Source organism: Aegilops tauschii, chromosome 3, assembly GCF_002575655.3.
Source record: "Aegilops tauschii subsp. strangulata cultivar AL8/78 chromosome 3, Aet v6.0, whole genome shotgun sequence".
NCBI lineage: Eukaryota > Viridiplantae > Streptophyta > Magnoliopsida > Poales > Poaceae > Aegilops > Aegilops tauschii.
In genome coordinates this window covers 95,848,432-95,853,712 of record NC_053037.3, presented here as the reverse complement: position 1 = coordinate 95,853,712, position 5,281 = coordinate 95,848,432, and the positions used below count along the sequence as shown (strand labels likewise).

Genomic DNA, 5,281 nt, shown 5'->3' with positions numbered 1-5,281 from the left:
CAGCTTTACAACTCCCTAAAAAAATACTAGCAACTTTACAATTAACGAGGCAATTTGTTAGGTAGCCATCTTCATCTTTAATCCATCTTAGGTATGTTCTGGACGTCGTAAAAATCACGGCCGTCCGCGATGTCGATGCAGGATAGGTGTAGCCGATCGTGGGTACGTGGTGCTGGCACCGACAGATATGCTGACGACAGACCAGCTAGCACGGGCCCAGGTGTCCATGGATCTTGGTCACCGTGGTGTGCATAGATTACACTGCCATACGAGGAACTACATGCATAAAAATAGTGCATGCGTGAGAGTATACCTCAACGATGAGATGGTGAAACCTCTGAAAGAAAATAAAGGATGGGATGATGAACCTCAAGTGTCGTCGTCTCCGGTCAGGCAAGACCGCAGGGGTTGCCATATATTTCCTTCAGCCGTCGGGCAAGACCGCAGGGGTTGCCATATATCTTGTTGTCGTCGTATATCGTAGCCGGTCATAGCCGCCGGCGGCGATGTTACACGACGATGCACTGTGACCACATGAGGAGCAGATGAGACCTTGTATATTTCCTTCAGCTGTTGTCGTCGTGGTTGATGCTGGACCAGATGCTGCTGCCGCCTCTCCTCGCTTTCGCCGTGTCCCCGCCAGTCCGCCACGGCTGCAGCTGCCCGGCATGTGCCCAAGGATGGGATGGCAAGAAAAGTCAGGCTGCCTCTGTTGTCATCCCTGCCATCAGCGATCCACAAACCACAATTTCTAGAACAAGGAATATGCCTAGGAGTATGCATGTGGTTATCCCTAAAAATCTGGAACAACTTTTCAAAGTGCTCGTGATCTCTCCCGTGGGATAATTTAAGAGGGAGTATGCGATAAACTAACAAAGATGATTACTTACCCGGTTTAAATGATTTAAGAGCTCATTTGGCACTCATCATTTCATTTTTTTTGGCAGAAATGAAATAAAGCAGATCTAGGCACTAGCTAAAAAGTCGAGGTAGCCTTGTTATTTCCTTAGCCACGCGGGCCGGGTGTGGTGCTCCCTGCTCTTGTATAAATAGAGATCAACATCCAAGGCCTCCTCCCACACACGCACACGCTACAGAGCAGAGCAGAGTCTTGCTCCAGTATCTGCCCTCTCCTGTAGTGTAGAGCATCCCTCATCACGTGAAGTTCACGGACAAACATGTCTCCGGTGAAGGTGTTCGGGCACCCGATGTTGACAAACGTCGCACGGGTGCTGCTCTTCCTGGAGGAGGTCGGCGCCGAGTACGAGCTCGTGCCCGTCGACTTCGTCGCCGGCGAGCACAAGAGGCCCCAACACGTCCAGCTAAACGTAAGCAGACGACAATTCGTCGATCGGTCACCGTATAGTATCAGGTGATGATTTCTAACAGAGATGCTGCGTGTTTTTTTTTTCTTGCAGCCGTTTGCGAAGATGCCTGGGTTCCAAGATGGCGATCTCGTCCTGTTCGGTGAGCCCTCCATCCATCCATCCGTACACACGACACGAATCATTCCTGTCTAGGAGTATATATCATGTTAAAAATCCATTGCATTGGTTTCTCTAATCTAATCTAACAAATGGATGAGTGATTGCAGAGTCGCGCGCCATCGCCAAGTACATCCTCCGCAAGTACGGGGGGACAGCCGGCCTCGACCTCCTCGGAGAAAACAGCGGAATCGAAGAATTAGCAATGGTGGACATGTGGACGGAGGTGGAGGCCCAGCAGTACTACCCGGCCATCTCGCCCGTGGTGTTCGAGTGCATCATCATTCCCTTCATCATTCCTGGCGGTGGCGCGGCGCCGAACCAGACCGTCGTCGACGAGAGCCTGGAGCGGCTGAGGGGTGTGCTGGGGATCTATGAGGCCCGGCTGGAGAAGAGCAGGTACTTGGCCGGGGACTCCATCAGCTTCGCCGATCTGAACCACATCCCGTTCACCTTCTACTTCATGACCACCCCGTACGCCAAGGTGTTTGATGACTACCCCAAGGTGAAGGCCTGGTGGGAGATGCTCATGGAGAGGCCCGCGGTGCAGAGGGTCTGCAAGCATATGCCTACGGAGTTTAAGCTAGGTGCACAGTACTAGATGTTTCTCCGCGCGAGTGTGTGCCGTGCCGTGCCGGTGATGATTCCATTCAAGAGAAGAGACCTCCCGTGGGTGGGTGATCATCTGCCCGTCTAGTTCGTTCGTGTATACGCTTTCAGTTTCAGCAGCACGAGGAGTCCGCTTGCGCTTCTGTTCGTGCGAGCCTGGATTCCTTGCTTTAATTTGTGCACTAGTACTCCCTCCGTTCCATAATATAGTGTCTATAGATTTTTGCAAAAGTCAAACATTACAAACTTTGACCATATTTATAGAAAAAAGTAGGTACATCTAGAATAGCAAATGCACATCATTGAATACATCATGAGTTATATTTTCAAAATGTACATGTTTGATATTGTAGATGTAGACGGTTTTCTCATACACTTGATCAAAGTTAGCAAAATTTGACTTGCACAAAAATCTATAGGCATGGAGGGAGTAGTAAATAAACAACGGACTGGTCAATGCTGCTAATCCATACGTCGTATATAGTACACAACTAAAGATCAGAATGGATCCAAAGCAAACATATATATATTACTACATCTTGGATACGTGTGCATGCATGGCTCTCTTTGGCCGTCAAATCGTACCACCTTTCAATCTTGGCGTCTCTCCAGATTTCGTTTTCCAAACCGCCGACTTTGCAGTTTATTTATTTACTAGCAAAAATGCCTGTGCGTTGCATCGGAAGAAAAAAAAATCTTTCATGTTTGGTTTGTGGGTATGTGAGTTGCCAAGGAAAGACACTACGTATGTGATGCTATCAAGATTTGTCTTAATCAAAAACTTATTTATCCATTTGCTAAAGTATCATACATGCACAAGACATGCATTTGTCTACATAAGGAGATCCTTAGTTGAATGCCCATGCGTTGCTATGCAAAAAAAAAATCAATTGATCGTGACTTAACTCTCTTGTCACCCAAGTAACATAAATCTACTTTAGTCAAGACAACACGGGACAAAAGTCTCATATGAAGAAATAATTATAGATGAAGGGTATTTTGGGATGCTAGTTTGGGAAGATGGTATGTATTGCCGTCCTTGACCACTTAAATTTGTTCATAGCCTCCTCGCTCTTTTCCAAAAACATCATACATCAATATCACGGTTAGCAATCTCAACTGTGGTATTGTCTGAATCTCAATGCAAAAATTCAGAACATGCATCCTACCTATTGCTCCTTAGCTTCAATAAAATGAGCATTGTTGCCATGGTTAGAAATTAAATCGGGCGAAATTAACAATATAGTGTACAGCAGGCCAGACAAAATCTGAGTTTATATATACCCTACAATCCATTGTGATCTGGTTACCATAGCACATAAAATTGCAGCTCAAAAGCTTATGCCGGTTTTACTTTTTTTTCCGTGTTTCATATTGGGCAATTTTTTTTTGTGAGTAGGCCTCAATCTTAGTCAGTGCACATCAGGCCGAAAGGCCAATTTGGCTAACAAAGAAGTCCACCCCGGCTTAAATAGAAAAATAAAGTAAGGTGCAACACGCCTGCTCTCGTAGCCCCTGGCTGCATGCGAGATTGAACGGCCCACGCTCTTCGAGCATGGCCGCTTATATTCCTGAAGCTTCTTTTCCTGGCTCCGCCTCTCCACATCTCTTTCTCTCTCTCTCACTCGTCAGTCGTCACAGGAGGACACCATGGAGTAGCAACCTCGAGTTGACGAGCGACCCCGCACAGCCGGCATGTGTTCCACCGCACCCCTCTCTGCCTCGACCCCGTCCTCCGCGGGTCCCCTCTGTCGCGCGATGGACGTCGACCTCGTGCCCCTGCCTTCTCGCGAGCTCGCCCGAGCCGCAGCAATGGCGCCGCCGCCCAGCGCCACAACAGAGAGAGGAGCACATCGACCTGTTGACGTATAATGTGCTGCCTAGTCTCTTCCATCAGATCGGTTTTTTGGTTGCATTGGCTAGAGCATGCACTTCTACATGGTATCAGAGCCAAGAGGTCTTGAGTTCAAGACCCGGCTGGCGCAATTAAATTGCAGCCCACTTTCGGTCCACGTTTAGTCCTGAGGGAGCCACACGTGAGGGGGAGTGTTGACATATAATGTGCTGCCTAGTCTCTTCCATCAGATCGGTCTTTTGGTTGCATTGGCTAGATACACGGCCGACCCCTCCCTCCCCTGCTGCATCACTGGGCCTCCTTCCCGTTTTCTTTCCTCCCTTCGACTTCCTGCAGCGAACCGAGGCCATGGCCACCAGCCCCCCTTCTTCTTAAGCTTTGCCACGGGCCGCCCAAGATCAAATTCGGTCGCCACGGTAGAGCGCTAGCCGCTACTGTCAGCTTCCTGCTGCCGCCGTCCTCCGCTAACGCAGCTCTCCCTCCAACCTTTTAGCAGCAAGACTGAATTCTCTTCCTTTCTGTATATTTAGAAGCAAGATTGAATGTTCCCCTTTCCTTCAACAGCAGCATGCGATCCTCCTCTTTCCTCGTTTATCTTTCAGCGTCTGTATCTTCATTTTCTTATTGATTCCCTAAACACCGCCTCGATACCCCAAAAAGTTGAAGTCATATATAAATTGGAAGAAGCAAGTGGAAGGGGGCGAGGTGGGACTATTTAAAAGGAGCATCTAACCTTTTCCTAGCAGAATTTGATCTAGCTGAGTTGGTTGCAATCCCTGTTACAGGGCTGGAAGTCAAGAGTTCGAATCGTATAGCAGCATCAATTTTTACCTCCCGTCCTCCAATGCAGCGGGGCCACCTTTCACCAGGTGTGTGACTTAAACGGGCCAAGGCGACTGGCCCAAGAGCCATAACACGCGGGTGCAGGCCCAAGTCGCGCAATGCTTTTGACGTACAGGCAGCCGGCGTGTAGATAGATTAGTACCATCTTGGATAATAGAAAAAGAAAAAAACTGAAAGCGTAAATTCACGGGAAGAAAGCGTATTGTGACGGTGAACCCGACAAAGTTAATCCGTGCTTTATTATTAAAAATTATTATTATTATTAATTATTATTATTAATTATTATTATTATTATTATTATTATTATTATTATTATTATTATTACTAGCAAAAGACCCGTGCGTTGCAACGGAGACATTAATTTTATATTAGGGGTTCAATAATAATCATGTTAAATATATATCTTTAGGATTCTCATGCACATCAAACAATAACGACATTAAAGACACGTGTCCTAACAAAACAGGTGGGCAAGCACGACAACTATCCT

The 5,281-nt window shown here is 47.3% G+C and overlaps 1 pseudogene; it reads left to right on the top strand.

Annotated features, from left to right (window-relative positions):
- Window positions 1–1,032: 1,032 nt before the first annotated feature.
- LOC109777638 (glutathione S-transferase 1-like) lies at window positions 1,033–2,324 on the top strand (annotated as a pseudogene).
- Window positions 2,325–5,281: the final 2,957 nt, after the last annotated feature.